At 39.1% G+C, this 20,729-nt stretch overlaps 1 protein-coding gene and 1 pseudogene across 1 annotated transcript in view; both read left to right on the top strand.

Annotated features, from left to right (window-relative positions):
* The window catches only part of FAM120C (family with sequence similarity 120C), a 132,694-nt gene that overhangs the window by 86,036 nt on the left and 25,929 nt on the right, over positions 1-20,729 (top strand). The window lies entirely within an intron of this gene.
* LOC115284266 lies at positions 17,330-18,515 on the top strand (annotated as a pseudogene).

The raw sequence follows: 20,729 nt of genomic DNA, 5'->3' as shown, positions 1-20,729 counted from the left end.
ATCCAAAATCTACAAGGAACTCACCAAACTCCACACCCAAAAAACAAATAACCCAGTGAAGAAATGGGCAGAAGACATGAACAGACGCTTCTCCAAAGAGCACATCCAGATGGCCTACAGGCACATGAAACGATGCTCAACATCACTCATCATCAGGGAAACACAAATCAAAACCACACTGAGATACCACCTCACGCTGGTCAGAGTGGCTAAAATGAACACATCAGGAGACTATAGATGCTGGCGAGGGTGTGGAGAGACGGGCACCCTCCTACATTGTTGGTGGGAATGTAAACTGGTGCAGCCGCTCTGGAAAACAATGTGGAAGTTCCTCAAAAAACTATCCATAGAACTCCTTTATGAACCAGCAATAGCACTGCTAGGGATTTACCCAAGGGATAAAGAAGTGCTGATGCATAGGAGCACTTGTACCCCAACATTCATAGCAGCACTGTCAACAATAGCCAAAACATGGAAAGAGCCTAAATGTCCATCACCTGATGAATGGATCAAGAATTGGTATATATATACAATGGAGTATTCCATGTCAATGAGAAAGAATGAAATATGGCCACTTGTAGCAAAGTGGATGGACCTCGAAGGTGTCATGCTAAGCAAAATAAGTCAGGCAGAGAGGGATAGATACCATATGTTTGCATTCATAGGTCTAACAGGAGAACAGGAGAAACCTAATGGAGGACCAGGGGGAGGGGTAGAGGGAAAGACAGTTGGGGAGAGAGAGGGACGCAAAACCTGAGAGATTATTGAATACTGAAAACGAACTGAGGGTGGAAGGGGGAGGGGGAAAAAGAGGTGGTGGTGATGGAGGAGGGCACTTGTGGGGAAGAGCACTGGGTGTTATATGGAAACCAATTTGACAATAAGCTATTAAAAAAGTAAGAGAAATGCATAAGAAAACTAGAAAATAAATAAATAAAATCATTATCATTAAAAAAATAAAGCTTCAGGATTAAAAAAATAAAAGAAAAAATAAAAGAAATAAGATTATATAAAGTAATAATTATGATAGTGCATTTTTGGGGTTGTATAGATGTAACATGTACAGCAATAATATCACAAAAAAAGAAGGGAGGGAATGGAACTACATTATAAGAATAAAGTTTTGATAATTACACTGGAATGAAGTTATTGTATGTGTTAAGCAGATACTGTTAAGATATATATTATAAGCCCTAGAGAAAAGAACCCAAAAATGTAATTTAAAAATTATTAAAGAAATTAAGTTTACACTAAAAAATATCCACTTGAAAGAAGACAATAAAGAAGAAATAAAGTATCAAATAACACATGATACATAGAGAAAGCAAGATGGCAGATACAAATCTGTAATAATATTAAGCTTGAGTGGATTAAATCCAGTTGGATTAAAAATCTAATCAAAACGCAGAGATTATCAGATTAAATAAGAAAACAAAATCCAGCTCTATGCTGTCCAGAGGACACATGCCTTAGATTCTAAGATACAAATAGGTGGAAAGTAAAAGGATAGGAAAATATATACGTACAAACAACAACCATAAGATTGCTGGAGTCATGGTCATAATACCAGAATATATATATATTAAGATGACAAAATATTACTGGAGAAAAAGAGGAACATTTTATAATGATAAAAGGGTTAGTTCATCAGGGAGCTATAACAATTATAAACATATGCACATAACAAAAAAGCCCAAAAATACATGAGGTGAGAACTGATAGAAATGAAGGGGAAAGCAGACAATACAACAGTAATAATAAGAGACTTCAATACTCAACTTTAAAAATGGATACAACTAAACAGAAGATAACAAGCATATACAATATATGATCTTCTATGTATAAAATCCTAAACATTCTACAAAATTGCTATTGGAACTAAATGAATTCAGCAAAGTATCGAGATACAAAGTCAACACAAAAATCAGTTGCTTTTCTTTTTTTTTTATTTTTTAAATGTTTATTTTTAACAGAGAGACACAGAGAGACAGAGCATGAGTGGGGGAGGGGCAGAAAGAGAGGGAGACACAGAATCCAAAGCAGGCTCCAGGCTCTGAGCTGTCAGCATGGAGCCTGATGCAGGGCCCGAACCTAAAGACCTGATCATGACCTGATCATGAACCCACGGATCATGACCTGAGCCAAAGTCAGACGCTTAACCAACTGAGCCACCCAGGCACCCTGCTTTTCTTTTTTTTTTTTAATGTTTATTTTTGAGAGAGAGACAGAGTGTGAGCAGGAAAGGGGCAGAGAGAGAGGGAGACACAGAATTCGAAGGAGGCACCAGGCTCTGAGCTGTCAGCATGGAGCCTGATGCAAGGCTCAAATTCATGGACCATGAGATTCATGACCTGAGCCAAAGTCAGATGCTTAACCAACTGAGCCACCCAGGTGCCCCAGTTGCTTTTCTGTACCTGAACATTGAACAATCTAAGAAGGAAATTTCAAAATCAATTCCATGTATAATAACATAAAAAAGAAGAAAATACTTAGGAATTAACTTCACCAGGTAGGTGAAAGACTTGTACAATGAATACAAAGTATTGCTAAGGAAATTAAAGAAGACATAAATAAATGGAAGCACATCTTGTGTTCATGGGTGGGAAGACTTAATATAGTTATATTAAGTTATATTGATGCTACCCAATATTATCTATAGATTCAATGCAATCCTTATCCAAATCCCAATAACATTTTTGGCAGAAATAGAAAAACCCATCCTAAAATTCGTTTGGAATTTCAAAGAACTCCAAATAGCCAAAACAATCTTGAAAAAGAAAAAGCTGAAGGACTCACCCTTCCTGATTTCAAAACTTACTACAAAACTACAGTAATCAGAACAGTATGGTATTGGCATAAAGATAGATGTATAGACCAATGGAATAGAATAGAATAGAGAACCCAAAAATAAACTCTCATGTATATATGGTCAAATTATTTTTCACAAGTGTGCCAAGAACATCAGTAAGGACAGGACAGTCTTTTCAACAAATGGTGCTAGGAAAACTGGATATCCACATGCAAAAGAATGAAGTTGGATACTCACCTAACACCACATACATGAATTAACTCAAAGTGGGTCAAGAACCTAAACATAAGACCTAAAATAATGAAATTCTTAGAAGAAAATAGGACAAAAGCTTCATAACATTGGATTTGGCAAGGATTTCATGGATAGGACACTAAAGACAGATAACAAAAGAAAAAATATAAATGAATTGGATTTCATGAAAAATTTTTAAATGTATGTGTCAAAATACACTGTTTACATAGTAAAAAGGCAACCCTCAGAACAGAAAAAAATGTTTGCAGATCATAAGTCTAATAAGTGATTAACATCCAGACTATATAGAAAAGTTCTAAAACTCAACAGGAAAAAACAACTTGATTCAAAAACAAAGGATTTGTATAGACATTTGTTTCCCCAAAGGTGTACAAATGGCAAATAACCACATGAAAAGATGTTCAACATTACTAATCATTTGGGAAATGCAATGCAAAACTACAATGAGATACTAACTCCATGCCCATTAGGATTGTTACTGTCAAAAAAAAATTCAGAAAATAACAGGTATTGCCAAGGATGTGGAGAAATTGGAATCCTTGTGCATTGTTTGTAGGAATATAAATTGCTATAGCTGCTTTGGTAAACAATATGACAGTTCCTCAACAAAATGAAAATAGATTTGCCATATGACACAGCAATTTCACTTAACTTCCAAAAGAATTTAAAGCAGGAACCTCTCACTCCCATGTTCATAACATTATTCACAATGGCTAAAATGAGGAAGCAACCCGTGTCCATCACCTAATGAATGGATATTCAAATTATGATATATACATACAGTAAAATATTATTCAACCTTCAAAATGAAGGATATCCTAAAATATGTTAACACACAGGTGAACCTTGAGGACATTATGCTAAGTGAAATAAGCTAGTCACAAAAAGATAAATCCTGTATGATTCCACTTTGTGAATTTTGTACTTAGTCAAAATCATAAAGACAAAAAATAAAATGGTAGCTGCTAGAGATGGGGTGAGACGATGAGGGGTTATTGTTTACCCCGTATAGTTTCAGTTTTACAAGATGAAAAGAGTTATGAGGATGAAGAATGGTGACGGTTCCACAACAATGTGAATGTACTTAATACCACCAAACCGTATGCTTAACATGCTTAAGATGATAACTTTTTTGTATGTGTATTCTACCGCAACTTTTGAAAAATGCAAAAAAAGAACCAATAAATGAGTTCAGCAAAGTCACAGGATATAAGATCAATATAAAAATATTAATTGTATGCTAATACACGAGTAATAAATATTCAAAAAATAAAGTTAAGAAAAAACTCCTTTTATAATAACATCCAAAGGAATCAAGTACTTAGGTATAAATTTAACAAAAGCAGTGTAAGAATTATACACTGAAAACTACAGTTAAAGATGAATTAAATATGTGGAAATATATCCCTCGCTCACATTTATGAAGACGTAAGATTCTTAAGATGGCAGTACTCCCTAAATTGGTCTACATATTCAACATAATCTCCAAAATCCCAGATCACTTCTTTGCAGACATTAACAAATTGACACTAAGAAAATATGCAGATTCAAGGGACTCAGAGTAACAAAAAGAATTTTGAAAAAAAGAACAAAGTTGTAGATTCACTCTTCCTAATTTCAAAATTTATTGCAAAACTACAGTAATCAAGACAATGGTGTACTGGCATAAGGATAGACATATAAATTAATGGAGTACAATTGACTGTCCACAAATAAACTTTTCCACTTGTGATAAATTTAATTTTGACAACAGTACCAGGACAATTCAATGGCCAGAGATAGGCTTTTCAAAAAGAGTTCTTTGATACTGGATATTCACATGCAACATTATGATGTTGGATCTCTACCTCACATCATATATAAATGTAAGAATTCAAATTTTAATCCTTAAAGATAACAGTTACAAATATTCATGACCTCAGGTTAGGCAATGATTTCTTAGATATAATGCCAAAAGTATAACTGACAAAAAGAAAAAAAGATTAACTGCACTGGATTAAAACTTCAAGTTTGTGTGCTGGAGACAATGCTGTGAAGGAAGTGAAAATGCCACCCACAGAATATTTGCAAATCTTAATATCCAATAAGGATGTAGTATCCAGAATATATAAAGAATACTTAAAACAAAACAATAAAAGAAAAATACTTTAATTCCTTAAATGAGCAAAAGATTTGGACATACATTTCTCCAAAGAATATATGCAATTAAAAGCACATGAAAAGATGCCCAACATCACGGATCATTTGGTAAATACAAATAAAAAATACAATGACATCAATGGAGCTAGAGAGCATAATGCTAAACAAAAGAAGTTTGTCAGAGAAAGACAAATATCATATGACTTCATTCATGTAGAATTTGAGAAACAAATAAAAGAAACAAACCCTTAGACTCTTAGCTATAGAGAACAGATGGTTACTGAGGGGTGGTATTACTGGTGGGTGAGGGATAGGTGGAATAGGTAAAGGGTATTAAGAGTACACTTATCTTGAGCAGTTAGTAGCAAATAGTAAATAGAATTTTTAAATCACTATATTATATAACTGAAACTAATTTTTTAATATTTATTTTTGAGAGAGAGAGAGATACAGAGTGTGAGCAGGGGAGGGGCAGAGAGAGAAGGAGACAGAGAATCTGAAACAGGTTTCAGACTCTGAGGTGTCATCAAAGAGCCCAACATGGGCTCAAACCCACAAACTATGAGATCATGATCTAAGCCAAAGTCTGACACTTAACCAACTGAGCCACCCAGGCGGCCCAACCTGCTACTAATTTAACACTATGCTAGAATTATAACTATGCTAGAATTAAAATTTAGAACAATACAAAAATATATATCATTAAAAAATTAAAAACTAAAAGATATTCTTCAAATTGAAAGGAAATGACACCAAATGGATGAATTATGACCAACTATAAAGATAATTACATAGGTAATATAAAAAGTGGCATAAATATATTTTTCTCATTTCTTCACTTACTGATTTATTTTTCTAAGATGTTATATATTTATTTTTTAAAAGTATATTCTCAAGTTCGTTTCCATAAAACACCCACTACTCATCCCCACGATTAACCTCCTCCATGCCCATCACCCCTCTTCCCCTTTTCCCCTCCCCATTCAGCCCTCAGTTTGTTTTCAGTATTCAAGAGACTCTCATGATTTGACTCCCTCCCTCTCCCTAACTATTCCCCCCTTCCCCTCCCCCATGGTCCTTTATTAAGTTTCTTCTGTTACACTTATGAGTGAAAATATATGGTATCTGTCCTTCTCTGCCTGACTTATTTCACTTAGCATGACACCCTCGAGGTCCATCCTCGTTGTCATGCATGGCAGATTTCATTCTTTCTCATTGCCATGTCATCTTCCATTGACTGTATAAACCACATCTTGATCCATTCATCAGTTGAGGGATATTTAGGCTCTCCATAATTTGGTTATTGTTGAAAGTGCTGCTATGAACATTGGGGTATATGTGCCCCTATGCATCAGCACTTCTGGATCCCTTGGGTAAATCCCTAGCAGTGCTATTGCTGGGTTATTGGGGAGTATATTGTTAATTTTTTGAGGAACCTCCACATTGTTTTCCAGAGCGGCTCCACCAGTTTACATTCCCACCAGCTGTGTAGGATGGTGCTCATTTCTTCACATCCTTGCCAACATCTATGGTTTCCTGTTTTCTTCATTTTTAGCCACTCTCACTGGCATGACGTGGTATTTCAGTGTGGTTTTGATTTGTATTTTCCTGAGGATGAGTGACACTGAGCATCGTTTCATGTGCCTGTAGGCCATCTGGATGTCCTCTTTGGAGATGTGTCTGTTCATGTCTTCTGCCCATTTCTTCACTGGATTATTCGCTTTTTGGGTGTGGAGTTTGGTGAATTCCTTGTAGATTTTAGATATTAACCCTTCATCTGATATGCCATTTGCAACTATCTTTTCCCCTTCTGTCGGTTGCCCATTCGTTTTCTTGATTGTTCCCTTGCAGTGCAGAAGCTCTTTATCTTGATGAGGTCCCAATAGTTCAGTTTTGCTCTTTATTCCTTTATTCCCTTGTCCTTGGGGATGTGTCGAGTAGGAAATTCTGTGGATGAAGTCAAGGAGGCTATTTCCTGCTTTCTCCTCTAGGGTTTTGATGGATTCCTGTCTCACATTCAGGTCCTTCATCCATTTGGAGTTTATTTTTGTGTATGGTGTAAGAAAGGTTCATTCTTTTGCATGTTGCTGTCCAGTTCTCCCAGCACCATCTGTTAAGGAGGCTGTCTTTCTTCCATCGGATACTTTCTTGCTTTGTCAAATGTTAATTGGCCATACATTTGTGGGTCTAGGTCTGGGCTCTCTATTCTATTCCATTGGTCCATGTGTCTGTTTTTGTGCCAATACCATACTGTCTTGATGTTGACAGCTTTGTAGTAGAGGCTCAAGTCTGGGATTGTGATGCCTCCCGTTTTGGTTTTCTTCTTCAATAGTACTTTGGCTATTCGGGGTCTTTTGTGGTTCCATACGAATTTGAGGATACTTTGTTCTACCTTTGCGAAAAATGCTAGTGCAATTTTGATTGGGATTGCATTGAATGTGTAGATTGCTTTGGGTAATAGTGACGATTTTGACAATGCTTATTCTTCCGATTCATGATCATTGAATGTTTTTCCATTTCTTTGTGTCTTCTTCAATTTCCGTCATAAGTTTTCTATACTCTTCAGCCTATAGATCTTTTACATCTCTGGTTAGTTTTATTCCTAGGTATTTTATGGTTTTTTGTGAAATTCGGAATGGGATCAGTTTCCTCATTTCTCTTTCTGTTACTTCATTATTGGTGTATAAAAATGCAACTGAATTCCGTACATTGATTTTGTACCCTGAAACTTTGCTGAATTTATACATCAGTTCTAGTAGGTTTCTGGTGGAGTTGGTTGGGTTTTCCATGTCGAGTATCATGCCATCTGCGAAAAGTGCAAGTTTGACTTCATCCTGGCCAATTCTGATGCCTTTTATTTCCTTTTGTTGTCTGATTGCTGATGCTAGGACTTCCGGCACTACATTAAACAACAGTGGTGAGAGTGGACATCCCTGTCGTGTTCCTGATCTCAGGGGGAAAGCTCTGTTTTTCCCCATGAGGGATGGTATTAGCTGTGGACTTTTCGTAAATGGCTTTTATGATGGTTAAGTAAGTTCCTTCTATCCCAACTTTCTCAAGGGTTTTTATTAAGAAAGAATGCTGTATTTTGTCAAAAATTTGTTCTGCATCTATCGACAGGATCATATGGTTTTTATCTTTTCTTTTGTTAATGTGCTGTATCACACTGATGGATTTGCAAATATTGGACCAGCCCTGTAACCTAGGAATGAATCCCACGTGATCATGGTGGATAATTCTTTTTATATGTTGTTGAATTCGATTTGGTAGTATCTTGGTGAGAATTTTTGCATGTGTATTTATCAAAGATATTGGCCTGTGTTCTCTTTTTTTGTTGGGACTCTGTCTGGTTTGGGTCAAAGTGATGCTGGCTTCATAGAATGATTCCAGAGGTTTTCCTTCTATTTCTATTTTTTGGAATAGCTTGAGAAGAATGGGTATTAACTCTGATTTAAATGTCTGGTAGAATTCCCCAGGGAAGCCATCTGGCCCCAGGCTCTTATTCATTGGGAGATTTTTGATAACTGATTGGATTTCTTCACTGGTTAAGGATCTGTTCAAATTTTCTAGCTCCTCCTGTTTGAATTTTGGTAGTGCATGTGTGTTTAGGAATTTGTCCACTTCTTCTAGATTGTCCAGTTCGTTGGCATATGATTTTCATACTGTTCCCTGATGATTGCTTGTACTTCTGATAGGTTGGTTGTAATAGATCCATTTTCATTCATAATTTTGTCTATTTGGGTGTTCTCTCTTTTCTTTCTGTGAAGCCTGGCTAGAGGTTTATCAATTTTGTTTTTTCAAAAAACCAACTCTTGGTTTCATGATCTGTTCAACTGTTTTTTGGGGGGGTTCTATATTGTTACTTTCTTCCCTGATATTTATTATTTCTCTTCTGCTGGGTTTGGGGTGCTCTTGCTACTCCCCTTCTAGTTCCTTTAGGTGCTCTGTTAGATTTAGAATTTGTGCTGTTTCTAGTCTTGAAATAGGCCTGTATGGCAATATGCTTTCCACCTAGGACTGCCTTTACTGCATCCCAGAGTGTTTGGATTGCTGAATTCTCATTTTTATTTGTTTCCACATATTTTTTAATTTCTTCTCTAATTACCCAATTGGCCCAATCTTTGTTTAGTAGGGTGACCTTTAACCTCCATGTTTGTGGAGGATTTCCGGAACTTTTACTGCAATTGATTTCCAGGATCATATCATTGGGATCTGTAAGTGTGATTGGTATGGGCTCAATTCGTTTATGCTTATGGAGGGCTGCTTTATGACCCAGTAAATGATCTTTCTTGGAGAATGTGCCATGCACACTTGAGAACAAAGTGAATTCCCTAGACTTGGGATGTAGAGTTCTAAATATATCTGTTCCATTGTGTTGTTCAGGTCTATTGTTTCTTGATTTTCTGTCTACTTGATCTATCCATTGCTGTAAGTGGAGTATTAAAATCCCCTGCAATTAGCACATTCTTATCAATAAGATTGTTTCTGTTTGTGAATATTTTATGTATTTGGGTGCTCCCAAAGTTGGCACAACAATGTTTACAATTGTTAACTCTTCCTGATGGAGAGACCCTGTAATTATTATATAATGTCCTTCTTCATCTTTTGTTACTGCCTTTAAAGTCAGTTTGTCCGATATAAGAATGGCTACTCTGGCTTACTTTTGACTTCCAGTCACATAATAGATATTCCTCCAACCCCTTACTTTCAATCGGAAGGTGTCTTCGGGTCTAAAATGAATCTCTCGTAGACTCATCCATCCATAGATGGATTTGGTTTTTTATCCATTCTGCTCCCCTGTGTCATTTAATTGGAGCATTTAGTCCATTTACATTCAGTGTTATTATTGGAAAATACGGGTTTAGACTCATTGTGTTCTCTGTAGGATTCATGCTTGTAGCAGTGTCTCTGGTACCTTGTATTCCTTGCAACATTTCCTTCATAGAGTCCCTTGTAGGATTTCTTGAAGGGCTGAATTGGTGTTGATGGCTTCTCTCAATTTTTGTTTACTTGGAAACACCTTTATCTCTCCTATTTTTTTATTCCTTTTATTCTTTGCACCTAATTTTTTTTGCATTTTTTAAATAGTTTATTGTCAAATTGGTTTCCATATAACACCCAGTGCTTCTCCCCACAAGTGCCCCTCACCATGACCATCACCCCCTCCCTCTCTCCCCTTCCCCCTTCAGTCCATGGTTCATTTTCAGTATTCAGTAGTCTCCCTTGATCTGTGTCCCTCACTCTCCCCAGCTCTCTTTCTCCCCTCTCCCCATGGTCCCCTGCCAGGTCTCTCCTGTTAGACCTATGAATGCAAACATATGGTATCTGTCCTTCTCTGCCTGACTTATTTTGCTTAGCATGACACTCTCAAGGTCCATCCACTTTGCTACAAATGGCCGTATTTCATTCTTCCTCATTGCCATATAGTACTCCATTATATATATATATACCACATCTTCTTGATCCATTCATTAGTTGATGGACATTTAGGCTCTTTCCATGATTTGGCTATTGTAGGAAGTGCTGCAGTGAACATTGGGGTACATGTGCTCCTATGGATCAGCACTTCTGTATCCCCTGAGTAAATCCCTAGCAGTGCTATTGCTGGGTCATAGGGGCAAGGCAAAGAAAACAATAAAAAAAACTAATAGGCAACCAACAGAATGGGAAAAGATAGTGGCAAATGGCCTATCAGATAAAGGGCTAGTATCCAAAATATACTAGGATCTCACCAAACTCCATACACAAAAAATGAATGATCCAGTGAAGAAATGGGCAGAAGACCTGAATAGACACTTCTCCAAAGAGGACATCCAGATGGCCACCATGCACATGAAATGATGCTCAGTGTCACTCATCATCAGGGAAATTCAAATCAAAACCACACTGAGATACCACCTCACACCAGTCAGAGTGGCTAAAATGAACAAATCAAGAGACTATAGGTGCTGGCGAGGGTGTGGAGAGACGGGCACCCTCCTACACTGTTGGTGGCAACGTAAACTGGTGCAGCCGCTCTCTCCTTCTATTCTGAATGACAATCTTGCTGGATAAAGGATGCTTGACTTCATATTTTTTCTGTTCATCACATTGAAGATTTCCTGCCATTTCATTCTGGCCTTCAGAGTTTCAGGAGATAGGTCTGTAACCACTCTGATAGGTTTCCCTTTATATGTTATGGCCTTTTTATCTCTAGCTGCTTTCAGAATTCTCTCTTTATCCTTATATTTTGCCAGTATGATATGTCTTGCTGAAGGTCGATTCACGTTATGTCTGAGGAGAGTTTTCTGCACCTCTTGGATTTCCATGTGTATTTCATTCCCCAAATTGGGGACGTTCTCAGGTATAATTTGATCAAGCACCCCTTCAGGACCTTTTTCTCTTCTTCTTCAGGAATTCCTATGTTACCAATATTGTTCCTTTTGACTGTATCACTCAGGTCTCGAATTCTCTTTTCATGCTCCTGGGTCAATTTATCTTTTTTGTGGCTTCCTTTTTTCTATAACTATGTCTTATAACTCACCTATTCTCCTCTCTGCCTCTTCAGTTCGTGCAGTGGCAGCCTCTTTTTAATTATTCACTTCATTTATAGCATTTTTAAACTCATCACAGCTATTTTGAAGGTCCCTAGTCTTTGTATCAATAGCTTCTCTGATGTCTTCCATGCTTTTTTCAAGCCCAGCAATTAATTTTATGACTGTTCTAAATTCTTGGTCAGTTATGTTGCTTATATCTGTTTTGAGTAGTTCTGTAGCTGTAGCTTTTTCCTGGAATTTATTTAGAGGAGAGTTCTTCAGTTTCATCATTTTGGCTAGCTTTCTGTCTCTTGTCAGTTTTAAAAGCTTGTTATGCCCTCTGCACCTATGTGTATTGCTATATTAAAAGAGACTCATTGACTGTCCAGGGCCTCTCTGTTCACAAAGTGTTCTTTTAATGGTGTCTCTTGGTTTCTCTTCTTGTGCCTTTGGTTATTTTCTTTCCCTACTCAGTGATATTTGGGTCTCTCCACCATGTGTACTTTGGCTTGCTTCTTAAGGTAGCCCTAAAAAGGAAAACAGACAGACAAACAGGGAAGGAAAGCATGCAAACACACAGACAAATCAAACAAACATGCCAATCAAAAGGGGAAAGAAAAGAAAAAAAGGGGGGGGTGAACAAAAACAACAAAAGATAAAGGACAGTCTAAAAGCATAAAACCAGAAATCCCAACTACAAATAAAGAGCAGGGTGGAGGCAATGCTGGTGGAAGAGCACATACAAATAGAGAGGTGACAGGGGTGTGGAAGAAGTGAAGTTGAATGATGACCAGGCAGAGACTAAAAGGCTTCATTCAGAGAGAGAAAGAGGAGAATATGGTAGGAATTGAGGAGAAAAAAAATGAAGATAATGTTACCCAAAGAACTATATAGTCTGATTATTCCAGAGAGAGAAAGGAAGGTAGCATCAAGAGAATGGATTAAGTATGACTGTTTAGGAGAACCAATGTCCTGTGTTCCCACTCCAGCAAATGGGAGAGATCAGAATAGGATAAGGGAAAATATATCTGAATCGCAAGATCTAATTACAGCAATGCCTCAGTGTTGGTCTTGCCCAGTCTCCGGGGGGGGGGGGGGGGGGGAAAGACAGCTCTCCAGCGCAATGAGCATGGTTTGGTGTAGGGAGGTCTCGCTTCCATTGAGGGTCTCTGCTGACTGCTCCCCGAGGCCCGCCCTTGGTGGTTGTGGGGAGAAGAATGGCAGCGCCCCAGTCCCTTCTCAAACCAAGCATTGCAACCCACTGTTTTGGGTCCAATCTCCTTGTGCTGCAGGCAGGCCACAATATATTTTCCAAACCCCACCTAGTTTCCAGATCCTAGTCCATGCACTTTAGTGCTACCCCACCAAGATGAGATGTACTCCCACAGGTGGGCGGCTTCTTTGCTGGGGATCTAGTAGGGGGAGTAGGGGAGCAGCTTCTCCTGGCGCTACCTGGGATCAGGGCACTGAGCCCAAGGAAAGTACCCCAACTAGAAAGAAAGGATCTCTCTCCCCACACCCTGCAGTTATAGATGGTATGATAGGATCCCTCTTCATCCCACACTGAGATTTTTCTCTTCTCTAGAGACAGCTCTATGAGTGTTTTTAGCCTCTCTTTCTCTTCTCCTCATCTCCACAGCTCTGCACAAAGGGGGTCCCTCCCCTCCAAGCCTCCTGGTCCCGGCCCATTTTTATCATCCCCAGTTTGCACTGATACACTTATGAGGCTGTCTTCTTAGCGGACTATGTCTTTTCCTCCCAGACTCTTGCAGATCAGAGTACTGTGGCTTCAGTCCTTCTTAGATTGATATATACGGACAAGTGAAATGTCCAGAGAACCCTACTTCTCCACCATCTTGCCTCTTAAGATTTTATTTTTAAGTAATCACTGTATCCAACATGGGGCCTGAACTCACAACCCCAAGATTAAGAATCACATGCTCCATGGACTGAGCCAGCCAGGCACCCCTCTTAACCGATTTAAAAGACCACTGCATAGAGCAACAATTATGAAATTGTGTTTTGGTTTTAGAATGAAGGTATAATATATATGACAGTGCTATAGCAGAGGGAGGAAAGAACAGAAATATATTGGAGCACTCTCTCTATATTCTACTGGAATTATTTAGTGTTAACCTGAAGTAGTGTGTCAAATAAGATGTACATTATAATCCACAGAGCAACCACCATGAAAATTACCAAAAATAGGGAAAAAAAATTAAGATGCTACACTGGAGAACATCTGTTTAACACAATAGAAGACAGTAAAAGAGGAAAAGGCCAAAAAAAAAAAAACCGGTATGAAACATCTAAACATAACTATGTCAAATGTAAATGAATTGAATAATCAAAAGGCAGAGATTGTCAGATTGGGTAAAAAGCATGAACTGTGAACAAGAGATATGCTTTAGATTCGAAGACTTGAGACGCCTGTGTGGCTCAATCAGTTGGACATCCAACTTTAGCTCAGGTCATGATCTCATGGTTCGTGGTTTTGAGTCCCATGTCAGGCTCTGTGCTGACAGCTAGCTCAGAGCCTGGAGCTGTCTTCTGATTCTGTGTCTACCACCCTCTCTGACCCTCTTCTGCTCACACTGTCTCTCTGTCACTCTCAAAAATAAATAAAACATTAAAAAAAACTTTAATAGATTCAAAGACTCAAATATATTCAAAAGAAAAGAATAGAAAAAGTATATAATGCAAACAGAAGCCATATGAGAATTGTAATGGCTATAATAATATCAGAAAAAATAGACTTTAAGACAAGTAATGTTATGAGATAAAAAAGAATGTTTTGTAATGATAAAAGGGTCAATTCATCAAGAAAATAGGCCAATTTTAAACATATGTACTCCTAACAAAGTGCATGAAGCATAAACCAATAAAATTAAGAACAAAATATACTTCAACAATAATAGTTGATGTCTTCAACACCCTACTTTCAATAATGGCCAGAACAAAAACAGAAAATCAGCAAAAATATGGAAGACTTGAGCAACAATGTCAACCAGTTTGACCTGACCTGATAAAAATAATGAGTTTAGATCCTTTATACACAAAATTAGTCAAAATGGATAATAGATCAAAATGTAATACTTAAAATTATACAACTTACCAAGAAAACCTGAGAAAATTTTCATGATTTGGGGTTAGGTGAAGATTTTTTAGATACAACAGCTAAAGCACGATGCACTAAAAAAATGGATTTCATCAAAATACCAATCTTGCACTTCAAACCCACCATTAAGAAACCAAAAATACAAGCCACAGGAAATATTTACAAATCATATATCTAATAAAAAACTTGTATCCGGAATATATAAAGAACTCTTACAACATGTAAAAGAACCAACAACCAAATTAAAAATGAGAAAAGAGGGGGGCACCTGGATGGCTCACTTGGTAGAACATCCAACTCTTTTTTTAATGTTTATTTATTTTTAGAGAGAGAGAGAATCCCAAGCAGGTCCTGTGCTGTCAGCGCAGAGCCCAATGAGAGGCTTGATCCTATGAACCATGAGGTCACAACCCCAGCTGAGATCAAGATGTTCAATTGATCATCAAGATCAATGATGTTCAACTGACTAAGCCACCCAGGTGTCCCAAACATGCAACTCTTAATCTCAGGACCGTGAGTTCAAGCCCCACATTGGGTGTGGAGCGTACTTTAAAAAGCCACTCTCTAAAAATGTCTAAAAATAGACATTTTTCCATAAAAGATATAAGATTGGAACATAAGCATATAAAAAGATTCTCAAGTTGAGTAATCATTAGGGAAATGCAAATCTAAGTCACAATGAAATATCACTCAGAATGATTAAAAAAGATAGACAATAACATATGTAGGTCAAGCTGTGGAGAAATGGAATTCCCTTGTAAATTGCTGGTGGGAACTAAAATGGTTACAGCTATTTTGGAGATTAGTTTGGCATTTTCTTAAACGGTTAAACATAAATGTATCCTATGACTTATTTATTTCACTGCTACATACCTTCCCAAAGGTGTATCAAAAAGATATAGCCACACAAAGACTTGGACAGGAATGTTCATAGAAGCATTATTCATAATAGTCAAAAAGTGGAAATAACTCAAATATCTGTCAACTGGTAGATGGATAAACAAGTAGTATATCCATCAGTGAAATATCACACAGCAATAAAATCCATCAAATTACTGATACATGCCAGAGCATGTAAAATCATTATGCTAAATGGTGATGAAAGAAATCAAAGAAGGAAAGTTCATGACCTGGAAGACTTACCATAGTAAAGCAGTCATTTCTCCTCAAATTGACCTATAGGTTTAATATAATTTCTGTGGGAGGAAATATTTTTTAATGCAAGATTTTTTGTGGACATAGATGAACTTATTCTAAAATTTATATTCAATGGCACAGGTTTTACAGTAGCTAAAACAATCCTGATAATGAAGAAAAAAGTATAGGAATCACTCTACCCAATATTGAGGCATAGTATGTAGCTAAAGTAATCAAGACAATGGCAGTATTTACTAAGGTATAAACACATTGGTTAATGGAAGAAAATAAAGAATGCAGAAACAGAACCACACAAATACAGTCAACTGGTTTTTGACAGAGGTGCAGAAACAATTCAGTCAAGAATGGATAGCCTTTCAAAAATGGTAGTGGAACAATGGGAATCCTGTAAGCCAAAAAACAAAAACACCTTGATCTAAATCTCACACCTTATACAAAAATTAACTCAAAATAGATCATAGACTTAAAATATAAACATAAAATTATATAAGTTTTAGAAAAAATACAAAGTCTTCAAGATCTAGAGTTAGGCAGAGTTTTTAGACTTATAACCAAAACCACAGTTCATGGAAGGAAACATTAATAAATTGGACCTCCTTAGAACTAAAAACTTTTGCCAGTTGAGGCTCTCTTCTTCCCTCCTTCACTGTCCCATCCACCCCTCAGCCCAGATTCCCAACTCCTCCCCAGTAGACCCTCCTGCCAGGACTCAGTGCCTGATACCAGGAGCCTACCTGCCAGGCTCCCCTGCAGCCGCAGGGCACAGAGTTGGCCAGCACCTGCCGAAGGGGAATTGGGGGACAGGGCCAGCTGAGGAAGACACCTGGCACTAATACAGGGAACAGCTGCAGCCTGGGTGTCAAGCACCCAGAAAGCAAGGTAGAGCCAATTGTACAGAGTTCCATAGCAAGCAGCCCACAGAGAAATAGTAAAGTCATGGAGCCTAGCTAATGTGAACTGGCCTCGAGCATGTCCAAATGCTGGTGCCAGGCCTCTGTCCCAGCACTGAGGGCTTTCCTCGTCCATAAAGGCTTTGATCCTAGGCTGCATATAGGCCCCTACTCCTGGGCTGTGGAGCACCTTCTTTGCAAGAAGAAAGCATTTGTTTATTTGGCACATGAAGCTGAGCTACAGGCACTGACCTTGACCCTGGGAACTTCGAGATGTTTTTTGGTCATCCTGAGAAAAATGAGCCTTGGCCTACAGGCCCAATAAAGCAAACATTCCTCATATGGAGAATCATACTGGTTCCTAAAGACTTGAAGGCCTGCAACTCCAAGGGGATTAGCCAAAAGCAGTTTTGTTTTCCTGCTCAGAACAGAATGGCTGTCTTGAATGCCTCTCATTCACACCAGCTTGAAGAAATAGTTTAGCTGCTGTGTGCTGCTGGCCTTTCTCCTATTCATGGTCATTTGAAGATCATGATGCAGAAGAAAGAGAGTTACTATGATTCCCTTAAATTGCAAACCAAAGGATTCAAGATGTTGAGAAGTCTGAAGAAACAGTCTGTGACTTCAAGAAGCACCCAGAACCCCCATAGGGGCAACCAGTCCCTCAGCAGTCCCCAGGACCCAGCTAAGGCCAAGCCAGATGCCTCCTTCCAAGTGTGGAACAAGGACAGCTCTTCCAAAAACCTTACACCTGGCTGCAGAAAATCTGGATAAATTATCTGAACATTAACAAGTATAAAGTATCTTATAAGGGGCCAAGGCCAGGGGTCAGGCACTGCACTGCCACCTCTAGGACCATGTGAATGTATCTAGAGTAGAGGCCACAGATTTTCCCTTCAACGTCTCCAAATGGGAGGGTTTCCTGCCCAAGGAGAACATTAGGACCAAGGCTGGGCTGTGGGGTAGATGTGCTGTTGTCTCATCAGCAGAATCTCTGAAGTCCTCCCAGATGGGCCAAAAAACAGAGGATCATGATGCAGTCCTGGAGTTTAGTGGGGTACACACAGCCCATTTCCAACAAGATGTGGGCACAAAAACCACCATTTGCCTGACGAACTCTCAGTTGGTCATCCCTGAAGGGCACTTCCTCACAAACAGTTTATACAACGAGGGAATCCAAGTTGTGTGAGACCCGTCTGTTTACCATTCAGATATCCTAAAGTGGTACCAGACCCCTAACTACAGCTTCTTTGAGAACTGTAAGATCTGTTGGTAAGCTGCATCCTGATCAGCGCTTTTACATCCTTGAACTTTGGAAGCCATGGGACATCACTCAGGAAGTCTCCCCAGCAGTGATTCAGCTAAATCCCCCATTCTCTGGGATGCTTGGCATCATCATCATGATGACACTGTGTGACCAGGTGGTTATTTATGAGTTCCTCCCATCCAAGCACAAGAGCAATAAGTGCTACTACTACCAGAAGATTTTTGGCAGTGCTTACATGATGAGCACCTACCACCCTCTCCTCTTTCAGAAGAATCTGGTGAAGTGCCTTGACCAGGGCACAGATGAGGATATTAACCTGGTTGGGAAAGCTACACTGCCTGGCTTCCAGACAGTTTGCTGCTGAGCACTGGCCCCTGGTCAGGTCCCCTCGCTTTTCTCTGCTGAACCTGGGCAGGCCACATTCCCGAACGATTGCAGCCTGCACTGGGGGCCTTCTGTCAGCAAGAGCCCCAAGATGCAGCAGCCCAAAGGCAAGCAGCCAGGTCAAGCCTGCCATGTAGCTGCAGAGGCATATGAGCCCATACCCTCCTGCCACACACACATAGGTACACGCACCTAGCATTCTTTCCACACACAGGTGAATGCAAGATCCACCTTTCCCTCCAGGGCTTCCAAAACTGGCCCGTGTTCCCCCACTGGAACGGTGCTATTCTGACAAAGCAGCCCTCTCTATTGCTTGAAATCTGTACCTAGGCATTGATTTCATGTGTTAAAGAAATTCTCCCAAATTATGATTGTGCCCCAGTATAGGGTGGCTCTAGGGGGCCAGTAAGTAGCATGGGGCATAGGAAACATGCTCGCTTCCTCCAGAACAAAGTTGCACCCAAGGTCCATATCCCTGGGAGAGGTGGTATGCCTATCACTCTAGCTGGTTTGGTGGGTCTTTAGCCTGCGTGCTTATGAGCAAAGGGTCTTAATGAACCCACAGCCATCTCCATATGAAGATAAGGACAGAAGGGCACAATCTCCATCCAATTCCTCACAGTTCAGTGGGAGAGAGACAGGGAGGATTTGGTCATCTCAGCGCATGGGGGATACGTGGAAAGTCTGACTTGCCATTCTGTCTGCCTGCACACTTGGGAGGGGCCACATACTTGCTGTATCTGTGGATCGGAGAGGGCTTCACAGAGCTGGGGCTGTGGAAGAGATTTTAGAGGAAGAGAAGAAACATGTAAGGCAGATATTTGAGTCACTTGAATTGTGTTTTCCTTTCTGCCTTTATTGCCTGTATTTATTCTCTAAGGTCTGCCTGAACTTAAAGGCTCAGATTATTTTTTGAGGAAACCATTATCCCTGTGTGAGGCAGCAAGTGCAGTCCCATGGCAGACACTAGGCAAGCTGGATGCCAAAAACCTGACTTGTCCAGGCTCAGCCTGGCCTGACCCTACTCTGTAGCTGGGTTTGCACACCATGTCCACTGTTTCCTTGTTAATGCCCATCCTACACCGTCCTGACTGCCATCTTGTTTTTCTCCTTTAAAGTAGTGGATTTTTTCCCTTCTCTCTAATTACTTTCATGTACTTTCTACTTAAATGTATCCTGACCCAACAGTTTCTGTAACTTTTCTTTTAATTGTCAAATTTTTAAACCTTACTAAACAAATTTTAAAATAACTTCCAAGTTATTGTCAAATTGGTTTCCATATAACACCCAGTGCTTCTCCCCACAAGTGCCCCCACCCATGACCATCACACCCTTCCCCCTCCCCGTCCCCCTTCAGCCCTCAGTTCATTTTCGGTATTCAATACTCTCTCATGATTTGTGTCCCTCTCTCTCCCCAACTCTCTTTCTCCCTTCCCCTCCCTATGGTCCTCTGTTAGGTTTCTCCTGTTAGACCTATGAGTGCAAACATATGGGGTCTGTCCTTCTCTGCCTGACATATTTCACTCAGCATGACACCCTCGAGGTCCATCCACTTTGCTACAAATGGCCACATTTCATTCTTTCTCATTGCCCCCGCAGAAACCTGTACACTAATGTTTATAGCATCTTTATTTTTAATACTCCAAAATTAGAAACAACCCTGATGTCTTTCAACAAATGAATTGTTCAACTATTGTACATACATACCATGGAATTCTACTGACCAATAAAAAGCAACAAAGTTTAGGTAACACAATAACTTGGATGAATCTTAAGGGAATTATGCTAAGTTAAAAAATCCAATCCCAAAAGATTATATACTGTGTGATTCCATTTATATTCCATTGTTGAAGTGACAAAATTATGGAAATGGAGAACAGATTAGTGACTTCCAGGGGTTAGGAACAGGGAGTGGGGGAAGAAGGTAAGTGTGGTTATAAAAGGAAATATGAGGGATCCATTTAGTGATGGAACTGTTTTATATCTTGACTAGATGAGTGTCAATATCCTGGCTGTAATGTTGTATTATATTTTGCAAGATAATACCATTAGGAGAACTGGGTTAAATGTTCAAAGGATCCCTCTGTTTTACTCCTTACAATTGCATGTGAATCTACAACAATATCAACCTTGAAAGTTGAATTAAAATAAAAACTATGCTAAGGAAAGAAGCCAATTACAAAAGACCACAAAC

The sequence above is a fragment of the Suricata suricatta genome, chromosome X (assembly GCF_006229205.1).
Source record: "Suricata suricatta isolate VVHF042 chromosome X, meerkat_22Aug2017_6uvM2_HiC, whole genome shotgun sequence".
Lineage (NCBI taxonomy): Eukaryota > Metazoa > Chordata > Mammalia > Carnivora > Herpestidae > Suricata > Suricata suricatta.
The sequence above is the reverse complement of the archived record's forward strand: the minus strand, read 5'-3'. Positions and strand labels throughout refer to the sequence as shown.